Source organism: Zingiber officinale, chromosome 5A, assembly GCF_018446385.1.
Source record: "Zingiber officinale cultivar Zhangliang chromosome 5A, Zo_v1.1, whole genome shotgun sequence".
NCBI classification, from domain to species: Eukaryota; Viridiplantae; Streptophyta; class Magnoliopsida; order Zingiberales; family Zingiberaceae; genus Zingiber; species Zingiber officinale.
This window is the reverse complement of record NC_055994.1, coordinates 3,438,366-3,452,858: the sequence shown is the minus strand read 5'-3', so window position 1 is coordinate 3,452,858 and position 14,493 is coordinate 3,438,366. Positions and strand designations below refer to the sequence as shown.

Here is a 14,493-nt window from a genome sequence, read left to right as displayed (position 1 = left end):
GGTATTCATTTTCTGATCACCTAAAAATTATTTCTTATTTATATTTGTATTTTTCTTACTTATGTTAATATCTTACCTGCCTTTCTTTGCAGTTGGAGGGCATCAAGCCGATCAAATTTTAATTGTAAAACCACAGAAGGATAGTGAGTGCCCCTCCCTGTCAAAATAGTTTTTTGTTATGTTATTAATGTGTTTCCAACTCCCTTTGTTGTAGAATAAGAAAACTATCATTTGATTCTTTTCGGACACATGAATCAGCGGTTGGTTATCTAATGCTAACTTATGTTGTTTAATTCTTGTAGGACTAGTATCATGAATGTTACCTTGTGAGAACCGAATGATCTATTAATGTTGTGACTATTTTATGTATTCCAATGCAAGAGAGTTAGAAAAATCAATGCAGCAATCAGAATCAATGTGGATTTTGAACTACTTGCACTACTTCAGAGAGGCATAGAAGGAGAGGAAAGCTGTGTATAATTTTTTTACCTTATCAACCTGTAACACAATTATTCCTATTGGAAAGAAAATTATGATATTTATTTATTTTTATTTTTATATGCTTGTAACACAGTTATACCTTTAATGATAATTGTATGATATTGATAATTATATGTGTGGTATATATTTTTTTTATTTTATATGCAATTAACTGCAGCGCGCGGTAGTGTGCTGCGAATGATTTTAACTATAGTGTGCAGCTACATGTTGTGAATGCAATTTATCGCAGCGCGCCACTGCGCGCTGCGAATGCAATTTATCGCAGCGCGCGGTCGCGCGCTGTGAATGCTTTATGACTTTTAACAGCATGGAGTTGTGCAGCATGCGATGCGCGCTGCGGATAGCATAATTGTGCGCTGCGGAAAGCTATTTTTGTTGTAGTGGTTACATAGATAACACTTTTTGCACTTCTGTTAGATGACTATATCAAATGATTTTTATGGTTATGTAACATTTATGCAGTGCAATTAGAATCACGCGTACAGTTTAGTTTCTAATTTGTAATATATATCTTTATTCGAATAGGTGTCCTCAAGAGTATTGGGAAGAATGCCGACAAGCTAAAAAAATGGAGAGACTTTAACAAATTAAGGAGCACTAGGAGCTGCAATCCCTCCTCTTCACCGACATCTAAGTAGAAAATCTCGTGTTATATTGTTCTACCTTTGTTTTAATAGTGTTATCATTTTGTTGGTTGCTTATGAAATTTTGTTGGTTGCTTATGAAATTCTTCAGAATGTTATAGATATTATTTTTGAATGTTAGAAAATTATATATTAAATTTTATTTTGAAATTTAGTATTTTGAATGATTTATAATATTGAAAATTGTGTATTAATTTTTTTATTTTTTATCTAAAAAAGACAACGATTTTTCACCGTTGTCGTAGATAGTTTAAAACTGTTGTTGAAGATCCTGTTATTAAAGGTAGACGCTCAAAGATAATGGTGAAAAACTGTTGTCTTTGAAGGAAAAGATAACAGTTTTTCACCGTTGTAAAAATGTTGTCTTTGCCTTCAAAGACAACGGTTAAAAACTGTTGTCTTTGGGCACCCCTTTTAACAACACGACATTTAACAACAGTTCTAAAGGGGCTACGACAACGGTGAAAAACCGTTGTTGTTAGGCTTTTTTCTTGTAGTGAGTTGCGAGGCTTCGGTCGTCGGAGTAGCGTTTGGGCATCGTGGAAGTGGTTTCTGAGCAGCGCGCAAGAGAAGAACTTATTTGGTTTGATGTCTTTGAGTCACTGGTCGAAGCCTTCTTTTATAGCCCCGTCCGGGTGCTTGGATCCCCTACCGTGTGTCTGGACCGTGCTGACGTGTCGAACTCTCGTCGAAACTTCATCCCTGAAGTTTATCCATGTTTGGGCGCTCGGACTCCCTCCGAGCGCTTGGACCGCTGACGTGGGTCGGCCAGTCATCGTGCTCTAGCTCAGCAAGTCGATAAAATTTGGTCGTCCAGGTGCTGGAGCATCTCTGGGTGCTCGGACCACCAGGGCGCCTGGCCAAGCACCCTGCCGGGGCACCCCTTCGCTAAGGCATCCCGGGCACCGGACCACCATTTTCCAGACTTCACTTTCTGTAAAATAAGGTTAGTTCAGGCAATAATATGTGAAGAAACATAAGTTTTGACATCCACTTGGTGTTCGCGACTCCTAGGATTTTCACCTAGAGTCCTCGCTCTATTATTTCGCCCAAAGACCTTGACCTGCCAAGACTTTGCCCAGCCCCCTAGACTAGGATTTTATTGTCTAACTGCAGCTAGGACTTTCCACCTGCCTAGCCTCAATTAGGACTTTCCTTTTATTAAGATCACTTAGGACTTTCCTGCAAACTCAGTCACACTTGTTAGACAACAAGAAGTCTTAACTTTGAACCATTTGCCATAATCAAAACTTAAGTTCGATAGTCTAGTGCTTCCTGCACCAACCGTCTCTATCGATTTTTATTGGCCAAATTGACCAGCAATGTGACCCACTTTATAGAGCGATATTCTATATGCTAGCAGTCTAAGGGAATTCTTACCAATGCAGGCTTGTACACTTCCTTTCCTGTTACTAAAGCTCCTTGGTTCGATGTTAGCATGGATTTTGAATTATGATTACCTAGCACCCAATGAGCCTCAACTTCGATTATTGTTGTGGCTGACAGATTCTCAAAGATGACACACTTTATAACTTGCAGAAAGACTATGGATACTGTTCGGATTGTCCATCTTTACTTTAAGAAGATCATGCATTTACCATGGTCCATGACTTCAAATTGAGATACCAAGTTCATCAGTTACTTGGTAATCATGAGTCGGGTTGATAATCATCGTCGTCAGGTACTTTTTAAGGTCGGGGATTTTGTTTGGGCTGTATTAACTCATGATCGTTTCCGCTGAAGGTTCGAAAGATTGGACCATGTGAGATACTGCAGAAGATCAATGATGATACATATAGATTGCGCCTTCTTAGTCATCTAAAGACTTTTGATGCCTTTAATGTGAAGCACTTGACTCCTTACTCTGGACACTGATGATGCTACTATGAGGACGAGTTCTTTTTAACTCGAGGACGAGTTCTTTTTAACTCGAGGCGATTGATGCATGACCAACATAGGAGGACCCAATCTTTTAGAGGGCATAACTTTTGACTTAGGACTCGAAATCAGGTCTGTTAGCAGCCAACGTGCATAATTTAAAAATCTACGTTAGTTACGGAACCTGTAAACGCTAATTTTCAAGTCCAAATTTCATCGTTTAGTTCATTTTCAGAGCCATTTTACTATTTTTAGTAATTTTTAATTTTATCATATTAAGAGTATTTTTTATATTTCTTGTATTTATGAATTATGAATAGTTTATATGCGCATCCTGTTTTATTAATTTCTTTCTATTACGAAATTTTCTTTTCAGATAAAGTTCTTTTTCTTTCTTTACAAAATTAGAATTAAGATCTAAAATTTAGAATTTCTTTCATTTTTGAGTCTTAGGATCCAAAGTTTATATAATACCTATCAGTTATATGAAGAATTATTCCTCTATTATTAATAAAGTTTTTTTTTTTTTTTTTTTTTTTTTTTTTTTTTTTTTTTTTTTGCAAACAACGTGTTTCTCTTCGGTGTTTTTGGGTTTTTTTCTTGCCTTCTCCTCCCGTCTTCCTTCTTGCTTTGTCCGCAGGATAATTGTTATCTTTCCCGGCTTCAAGTGTGAGTCAAAGGTTTTGGTTTACCAAGTGAGTATTTTCCTGCCTGTTTAAATTCATTTATCTGGGGCATAACTAGATATAGAGCATTGATGATATGAGATTAATTGTATTCTTGTTTAGAAAAAGAATTATTTTTTTGATTTATCTCTACTCTTGTTGCTTGATAATTTTTTTCGTATTGTTTGCCTTTGACGCTCTTAGTTATTTATCTATTTTGGTTGCTCCCTTTGATACTGGTTGATGATTTGGTGATTAACAAGTGATAAACTAAAAAAAACAGTACGGAAAATAGGTAGTACTCTTAAAAGAACTTAAACAATCATAAGACCTGTGATGAACTAAAATGAATTATTAGTTATGTTGAGCTAATAAAATAATGAATGGATTACTTATATAAAAATGCATAAATAATTATTTCGGACTTATCTCTACTCTTGTTACATGATAAGTTCTTTTATATGTTTTGCCCTTTTGACACTCAGTTATTTATCTACTTTGGTTGTTTTCTTTGATATTTGATGATTTGGTGATTAACAAACGATAAATTATTTTTGATGCAAGCATAATCAAAATCATCAAGTGTCTATCATTTCACTCATTATTACTTGAATATTTAAATTCTGCATTAATCTCAAATACACCTCAGCCGAGCATCACTTATATTATAGAGTTTCAGCTCCACACTCTGAAGAAGTTGTGTCATATCTGTCGGAGCTTGGTCTACTTAAAGATAAGCTTCACTCGCCGTACATAATTTGCAATAGTGTCACAACAAAATACAACATCATATCTAATTAAATACATTCTTAAATAGAGCTGGTAGCATACTTGCTCGAACTGCATTTGCAACTAGATATTAAAGAACTCTAGAAAACGTGCATAAGTCGCAAAATGGGTAAATAGGAAGATGCAAATGAATATAAACTTGATTTAGGGGTCAAGAAAACTAGATAAATCATCAATTTTATCATATCTTTAATGTTCTCATAGATCTTCACCTTTAATATATATATAAAAATAAAAAAAAATTGTTCTCATTTCACTTGTTTATCACCGATTAAAGTTGATAGTCATTTCTCTTATTTACTACCATCTTTTATCACAATTTACTATACTTTTTATTTTCCATCATTTAGTGCCACTAATCAATTTATCACCCATAAATGTATGACAAATAAGTACATCACCAATAAAATCACTAAAATGTGAAGTATTGGAGTCAGTGTTCTCAAAATGTAATAAGGTTATCTGACGAGTTAAAACCTTTAGCAATGAAATACAACAATATAGTGGCCTCATGCAAATAAATATTGATCACAATTGATATCATGCTACGACAACCATATGTGGACGGTCAGGTACTCTGGTAAAAAGCTAAATACAAAATTTTCACTTTTACTATTTCTTTTCTCTATTTATATAATGTTGCTTCACTTCAAATATGTTTATTTTACAAAAATAGTTATATTATATTAGTTAATAATAATAAATGTCTCAATTACGTGATACAAGACCTTGAGGAAGAGGGAGACAAAAAAAAATTAATTGACAACTATAAGATATGATAAATTTTATTAAATATAGATGAAGATATAATAGGGAATCAGGCCTAATGAAATAGGAAGATTCATATCGTCAATCCCACTTAGTAATATAGAAGCTTAGTGGTTATTGATGTTATTCCATCTTGGATTCACATCTTTTATTGGTTAGTTTAAAGTTCTAATCTATGTCATGGTTTAATAAATATTGCACTATTTAATTAATAGATTAATAGGTGGTATTTGGACATAGGATTGGACTATCTCAAAGCTATACAAGCATCAACAAATAAATTAACATACATCATGGAAGGCAAAACATTTTAAAGATGGGGATCAACAAAAGAGTAATTAGTGTATCAATTTTAAAGTTTTGAAAACAAGCTAATCCATGTTAATCCTCATGTGATCATTCACGCGTGAAAAGAATATCAATTATTTAATCCTCAATAGTTTAATTCCTTTTAAAAATTCATTTCACTATTTTTACATGTTTTGTTATTTGACTATTTTACATGTTATCCTATTCCCTTTAGTTATGGAAGCACATGTCAAATCCTTTTTTATATATTAACTCATTTTCAAGGAATATGCAAGGTCCCGAGAAAAAATTTATTATACGCAACCTTACCTTACATTGTAAGAGGTGATCTCCGTGACTTAAACCTGTGACCACCAGATCATGCAATAGCAATTTTATCATTACGATAAGACTCTCATTCCAATGAACAAGTGATTATAATCAAACTAAAAAGGAAAGCACATGCGCACAATTGATCTTTAGATGAATATTTAAAAAGCCAAGTACTGTTTAAAAAATCACCAATTTTGTCCTTGCAGTCATGAATCCATGGCAAGAAGATTCCAAATTAGTTTCTTTATTTCTTGATAGAGACTTTTGATTCTCACAGATTGGGCTTGTAAATTCGAAGTGCCGGCGCTTTGATTTCAAAGATATTCCATGTGATTTTTCTAATGCTTCAGCTTGTATACAAATGGACCATCTTTGTTGCTGGAAAGTATATTGATACTGGTTTGTTCATTGTCAATATGAATGCACTCCTGATAAGACATTGTTTTGCTAGTTCTGAACTTTCATGTGAGAAACAATAGTTTCTGGCTTTGAGGATTTATTGCCAAAGATTGGTGTTATCTTTGTCTTGGGTGTCATAGGCTTTGCTGCAATGACACTCGACTTGTCCTGTACATCAAGCAACCCTGTTTGGTATCTACATACAAATATATAAAAACTTAGAAAAGCTTCAGATAAACTCAACACAATGATGATGCAATATTTAGGAATTACTTAAACCTCAAAGTCAATGGATCTAGCCCTGGTATATTAATTCTAATGCAATCCAAGTTATATACATTAGAACAATATCAAAACAGAGATATGGTAAAATCAAAGTCTTACCGCATCATTCTCCCCAATTAATCACAACGAGGTAGGTGTTTGGATGCTAGACCAACCTCACCTTATCACAAGTAGTTATAATCACCAAAATAGATGATGTGATTCAACAACCTTTTAAAGAAAAACTTACTGAATTCTTACTCCCAATATGGCCGATGTGCGAGTTGAGGCTTGGTGGTGCCTACCAACAACTAAAAAGAAATGAGAGACAAGGAGGCCAACGATGGTGATGTTCACTCGCTTGGCTTCGGGTGGCCATGTAGCACCTATGGTCACAGGGAGGGGAAAGAAAAGGGGAGGGAAAGGAGTTGGTGGTGGCTCCGTTCACTTGGGCAGTGGCAGATGAGGTTACACGCTCAAAACCAACCGAAGGGAGAGAAATAACGGGAGACACTTAAGGAGAGGGAGAGAAAAGGAAGGTTGACAGTTGGCTCAGCCCTTTCTCTTAGCTCCGTTGGTGTTGGCACGACTACAACAAAAAGGGAAAGGGGAAATTAGGAGAGAGTCTGAGAAAGAGATGTCGGAGGGGATACTTGCTGGTGAGTGGGGCAACGTGCATGGCAAGTAGGGATGGTAATTTTATCCACGAGTTCAGGGTCTGTGGGGACAACTTGAAACGGTGAGGGGTTCAGGGAGTCTTTTCGGGTATGATTCAAGTTTGGATATTTTCAGGTATAAGTTCGAGTTCAGGGATTTTTTGAAGTCCCCGTAGTTGAATGGAGGCGGGTGTGGGGATGCTATCCTTATTACATTATCCATCCCGATAATAATAATAATAATAATAATAATAATAATAATAATAATAATAATAATAAGTTTGATTTCTTCTATTTACTAAACATAGATTATTAATGTTATTATATATGTATTGTTTAATTAATTTTAGTATTTATATGCCATTAGATTTTTGTATTAATATTTTTATGAAAGGTATTGAAAATTGAAAACTTTTTTGGCCAAGTTAACGGACATTTGAAGTGGGGATGGGAACAGGAATGGAGACGGGGATATAATTCGGGGGTAAGGATGGAGATGACAAACTCGCTCTTGTTCTCGCTCCCATCCCGCCCTATTACCATCCCTGGTGGCAAGATGATTACAGTATTGCCCGAGAGAGAATGAGAGAGACAAGGAGGAGGACAACGGGTGAAGATGAGGATGCATGAGAAAAACTCGTGACAATGTTGCAATCATTATAGTCTTTTAATCATTATTAAGTTATTGTAGATGGTCGAACATTTGTGAAAATATTCAATCACAAATTATGATTAAATCTATGCACAACCATTATGTCAATAATTAATGGTTACAAAAGAGTTTCTTTATGGGTTTTAGGTCTTGCAATGGTGGGATCAATACCTATTTTTATATTAGTATTAATTATTAGTTAATATTTGGAAAGTGAAGTGTACACTTTTAATCATGGTAGATTTAGAAAAGATTAGATACATTCAGAATTATATTTAAGACTTTGAATTTTGGGGTCAATACCTATTTTTATATTAGTATTAATTACAAGATAATATTTGGATCTCAAGTGAAAAATGAAGCGTGCACTTCAGAGAGACAGTAGATTTAGAAAAGATTAGATATATTAAGACTTACAGTTAAGACTTTGAATTTTAACAAGAGATCAAAGATTTGTGATATCTTAATGGTGAGGGCTGTGTTGACTAAGCAACAGTTGTAAATCTAATGACTAATAGAGTTGTGGAAATTGAAAGCTCAGTTGAAGTTCCAAGCAGAAGTATACCCTTAGTTGGAAGTCAGTCAACCCCACAAAACTAACCTTTTAGAAGAACATCCGATTTCTCTTCTTCTGTGGAAAATCAGTATGCATGATTGAAATTTCTCATCACATTCTTAAATACAATTAATTGTTTCTTTGGTGGGGACAGTAGTGGTCGTCCTTATCACGTTCTTCTGTATGGTCAAAGTTTTATACATAAATATTGGCAGTGGTGAGTACATCCTTTTTGCCTCTCTACTAATATATTTTTTTTATTAAATGTCAACGATCATGATCAGCTGGACAAAGAAATATAGTGCATAATTACTAAAACAGTAGTATAAAATAATTTTCAGAATTTAGATTTTTGGTACAAACTAAGATCATGAAATGTGATAGGAGTTAAACAAATTAAACTACAGTTAAATGAGGATTATTTTGTATATATCATGAAGTATTTTCATTCATATGATATTTGTATTTGTTTTAGAAAAAACTGAATACAACTGCAATGCAAATTTTCGATAATATAAATATTTGTTGATTAGGGCATGGAGCAGGATATCAAGTTAAAAGGGGATAGGATGCTTATGACACTCCATTCTAGTAACTTGTAGATAATTGAAAATTAATGGAGAAGTTTATTGGTGACTTAGATGAGTGAAGCTTTAAACCTTTTAATATCAATAATTGGGCATCTGAAATTAATGGGAACTCTCATTTGTGGTAAGCCCTCTCTTGCTTGGATGTGTCACGCCCCAGAGGAGTCTCTGTCCGAAGAAATTTCGACAACATCTCCCCTGTACGGCGAACAATATGAAACTTTCTACATATCACATATACATCAGCCACAGGCGGCTGGAATGATAACAAAAAATAAAAAAAAAACAAACACCACGCAGTTTATAAAGATATTCAGCCTCTGGCTGTCACAACCACGCAGTTAACAATAGTAAACAACAACAATAGGACTCTGACTCGAAATCCACCCTACTCCACTACACTCGTAAAGCTCAAATCCAACGAACTCACCTCTTCTGCCGTCCAGGCAGGCACGTAGTAGAATGAAATCCAATATCATATCAAAAATCCATCAAAAGGTACCACTCCATACAATATCCATAGTAAAAATCCAAAGACAATGCTAAAACAAAGTCTGATATAGAAAAAAAATAAAATAAAACAAATAACGAACTAGTAGAGAACTAGCGACTGGAACTGCTCCGGACAGCCTCAACCTGAAAATATCAACAATGGAGGCGGGGTGAGTCCAACACTCAGCAGGTACAACTGATATGCATAATAAAACAAATAACAGACAACACTAATCATGCGTACAGTCTCCTGAATACGAGAAGGAATAAATGCAACTGAAACGAAATCAGGAGATAACTGTACTAACCGGAATCAAGGTACAAAGGTAACAGGTCGTCAGACCGAAGAAAATCATAATCTTGTATGCATGTCAATCAAATGCATCCATATAAATGCAGCATATAAGTGCAACAATCACAAACAATAAAATGCAATAAATGCATATGGTGACCGTGCACTCGGACATCACTGCTCCTGACAGTGACTGAGTGGACGGTATGCTGTCGGAGTACTCCTGTCCTCTGGCCCCAAATCATAAATGGGGGAGCTCAATGCTCTCATCTCCCGGTACACAATGACGGGGAGGATATCTCTGCCGGCTACCACGCTGAGTCTCCTGACCAACGGAGCCAAACAGAGTCCACCATCTGCCGGCTACCACGCTGCTACACTAAATGCCAATGGAGCCAAACAGAGCGGAACTGACTGCCGGCTACCACGCTGAGTCCTCAGACCAACGGAGCCAAACAGCAGAACCGCCACACTCCAGCCGATATACAACTAATCCATGGGTGGTGTGTGCAGTACATGTAACTGGCGATGGGCTCAACCAAAGTGGAGCCGACAATCGCACAGCATGCAATCATGATGCATGACACTAAAAACATGGCATAGTCCATATAACTAGATACAAGTGTGTACCACTGGAAGAAGTATCAAATAGAAGGTACACCAATCAAATAGGGTATCAAATAAACCCTAGATCCAGAACATATCAGAGCATGTGGTTGGTTCACTACCTAAAGCATATGTGATCAGGTAGATATCATGCAGTGCAGCATAAATAAACAAACAAACACGTAACTAATCATGTAGCGACCAACCGAAACAAACAGATAACACAATTATTGTTATATGTTAAACATATTATCATGCATATCAAAAGACATAAGTCAAAGTACCCGCCTCCAATAAAGTGGTCCAAATCCGGTAATCAAAATACTCGTCGAGATACCGTCCCGAATCAAAGTCCTGTGTCGAACATATAGACATATTTTATTTAGCTACAATTCAAATGAATTTAAATAGCTTAATAAAATCCACGAAACTAATATCAGGGAAAGCCCTAATTAACATCACCAATTGCCTACCCAAAATTAATTCTAACCATTGACTAAGGTTAATGGTCTTAACCCTAATCGTTCCATTAGATTCATTTAAAACCCAACTCAATCTACAATAAGGATCCGCCATCAATGTATCATCCTATAACCAAATTATGTATGTATCATTTCATACCTAAACAACATGTATCAAAAGCGTGCCAACTCAATCCATAAACTAAACCCTTACCTTACTGCCGCTGGACCAAGATGCTGCTGGAAAACAAAACTTATTGCTAACAAAGATAAATTGCTGCGGTAAATGAAAGGGTTGCTTAACCACAGTCGCTATGGCTCAATAACAAGGATCGTTGCTGCTGAAGCTTTAAAAGTTTTGCTGCTAAAATCCACTTCACAGATTCTGTCCAGAACAGAATCAAGAACGATCAACCATTAGTTGAGAATGATTTACACTATTCGAATCAAGAACAGAAAATGGAAAATTCGACATTCCAAACTTACCTCAACCGAAACCTAGGACACCGAAGAAGGCTCGGCCAAATTTAAACCAGACACGGCACAATAAAGGAAGAAATGGTGCTCTGCCGTGGGGAGAAAGGGAGGCTCGGTCGCCGGCACAGAGAATCGGAGAGGGGCGATGGCGCTAGGTTAAACCTAGTGGCCGGCGAGGTCTCGGGAAGAAGAAAAGAGGGAGTCGCGGTGGCCGGCGCTGCTTCGATCCAGAGAGGGCAGCGGCGCAAGAGGGCACAGCAGCTTCGGCAGGGCTCAACGGCGGCCGGCGGATCGTGTGCGGCGGCTAAACCGTGCGGCGTCGGTTAGGGCTCGAGAGGGTGCGGCGGCGTCGGGGAAATAGGGAAGGGATGCGGGGGATGGCTCGGGTTCGGCGACAAAAGAAAACGAAAGAAATAAAGAAAATAAAAAGGAAAAAGATATATATAAATATAATCTTTTCCTCGCTTAAATCGGGTAGCCTAAACAGGCTTTTCCAGACCCCGTTTTTATCCCCGTCAACTCATTCGTACGAGCTCCGAAAATTTCCCGAAAAATCTCCAAAAATTCCGGAAAATTCCCTTATTAATAATCATCATTTTTCCGGTATTTTACAGGATGATTCCATGGGCCTGACCCATTGAGTTAATTGGTAAATGACCAACAAGGATTGGTTGAGTTGATAGTACCAGAGAGTAGATCAAAATCATTGGTTCAATCAAGACGATTCCATCTTACTTCCCAAATTGTGCTGACCTACTTAATCAAATCATTCGATTGTGATCATTTGAATTTGATTTGCACGATTCTGTTGAATCAGTCATAGATTAATAGTTTTTTCTGGAAACAATTTAGTTTTTCTAACTTCTTAGACATTCATCACACTTTTCAAGTGTTAACATAATTATTTATTCGGAAAATGATTCCTATCAGATTAGTTTTCTCTATTTTGTATTACTAGATTGTTCCATGCTGGGAAGAAAGAAAACAAATAAATTTGTAACCATGTGATCAATTATGAAAAATTATGCAAACTCAATTGGAAGTGATGCAATATTTGTACCTGAACTTGCTTGTTTTCTCTTGGAATAGTTTGATTTTCAATCATTCAATGAAACAACTGTGTATATCTGGATAACTTGATCAATCTTTCAATTCTAACTACTTCTATTAGTAATGATAATGATACTTGATTAGTAGGACAATGGAATTCACTGAGGTATTGCTGCTACTGATTACCGGAGGTACGTAGTTCCAACATCATAGCTCTCTTATGCCATGAATGCAATCCCATTAACAAAGAGGATTTCCAAAGTTTTATAAAGCAGGAAAACAAAACAGGCTCAAAGGCACATCTTACATGGCGTATTAACGGCCGTCCTTCATGCGAAGAGGCTAGGAATTATTTGGCCACTTATCCTTGCCGCAGTCTTAATAGTGAGTGCTACAACATTCCTGCTGACTTTGAGTCATTCTACTCTAATTATACAATTGGATATATTTGCCAATGTTCTTTAGATTACCGTGGAAATCCATATTTACCAGATGGCTGTCAATTTGGTAAGATTCTGAATCTCTTTATATACATGTACGTCTTAAAAAATGATTATTACCTTAGTTTTTTTTATCTCCATTGTGTTATTAATTTTGTTTACATGGTAGCCTCAAATGCTTAGTTCAATGACTCAAATTGTATTTGGTAATAGCTAATCCTATGATAAAGGCATAAATTTTCTTTTGATAGATCCAATTAACTTTAAAACTTAACTGAATTAACCTAAACAAATTTGGAATTTTCAAGTTTGGTTTAGGTTTTCATATTCAATATTTTAAATTTTAGATTTGGAGTAAATTTTATTTTTTTTAAATAAAATTCTTAAAATGTGTCAGTAATGTATACCATGTCTATCATGAGCCAAATTAAATCTCATTTAGATAGCAATATTTTAGCATATATGTAATTTGCAAATATACTGGAATATCAACGTTGTCTCTAGTCAACACCAAATGTAAATGACATATAACAACTGTGCTAAATTATTAGGAATTGTGAAATGAGGTCTCGTCGTTTGTTACGTGGTCGAGACTCGAGAGAAATTCCGGTCATATCTTTGAATGAAAAAATTGGTCCTTACTGTTAGGATCCTCAGCGGTAGGGGAAACAAGTAAAAATAATCTTTCTCAGATTTATAACTTAAGATAAAAAAATATTTACATAAATAAATAATAAAGAAATTAAAACGATCAGACTCATAGATTTACTTGGTTACAACCGAACAAATTATTAATCCAAAATAAAAAAACGTACTAAGATTCTCTTTCAGGCGGAGAATCCTCTTTACAGTAATGTAAAGCACAGAAACGAAAGTTAAACAGAAAACTAAGTGCACAAGTGTTGTTCTCTGTATTTCTCATTGTTATTTAGCTTTGGGAGTAGGGCTGCTTATATAGTCCTGCCCGGGGCGCTTGGAAGGGTTCCGACTGCCTGGAGGGGGATAAAATTTTATCCCTTCGCAATGGATCGCAGTCAAACGTGATCCGGATAAAATTTGATTCCGGGCGTCCGGAAGGGTTCCGAGCGCCCAGAGTCCGGGTGCCTGGACTAGAAAAGTCAACCAAGTTGACTTTTTCAAGTCCGGACTTTCCACTCCGGTTTCGCTCGCCTCGGTCCGGATCTTTCACTCCGGTTACTCTTGCTTGGGTGATCTCGACCATCCAAAATATGGCTCACTCAAACCCAACTTTCGACCTTTTCGAACAAGCTTCCCTTCCTGGCTTCTCGTCCCTCGAAAACACCGTCCACGTACTCTTCCGCAGCACCTCGTCCCTTAGATGCACTGAGCTCGTCGGCTCTCTCCTGCGTCGTCCTTCTCGCTAGCTGCGTCTTTTGCTCGACATCCTGTGCTCCTAAGTTCCTGCACACTTAGATATAGGGTTAAACACAACAGGACCTAACCTAATTTGTTAGATTACATCAAAGTTACCTTATCTCCTCATTTTTTATGTGAGCAATCCAAGTTAAGTTAGGGTAAACCAACATAAAGTAAAAGTAATAAATTTGTAATTAAAGTGCAAACATTTAAAAAATGTTAAACTACCTCTCCTTAGACTTAATCTTCCCTTCCCCTCCTTTGATCACATAAAAAAATGGGGTACCAAAAGAAATCTAAGGGTAAATTTTTCAAAAA

At 36.3% G+C, this 14,493-nt stretch overlaps 1 long non-coding RNA gene across 1 annotated transcript; it reads right to left on the bottom strand.

Moving 5' to 3' along the window:
• Positions 1–10,696: 10,696 nt before the first annotated feature.
• On the bottom strand, positions 10,697–11,696 carry LOC121982580. The gene is made up of 3 exons (XR_006112136.1): positions 11,318–11,696; positions 11,046–11,216; positions 10,697–10,724 (listed from the first exon to the last, which is right to left on the bottom strand). It is a non-coding gene; the product is annotated as an uncharacterized LOC121982580 (long non-coding RNA).
• Between the last annotated feature and the right edge of the window lie 2,797 nt (positions 11,697–14,493).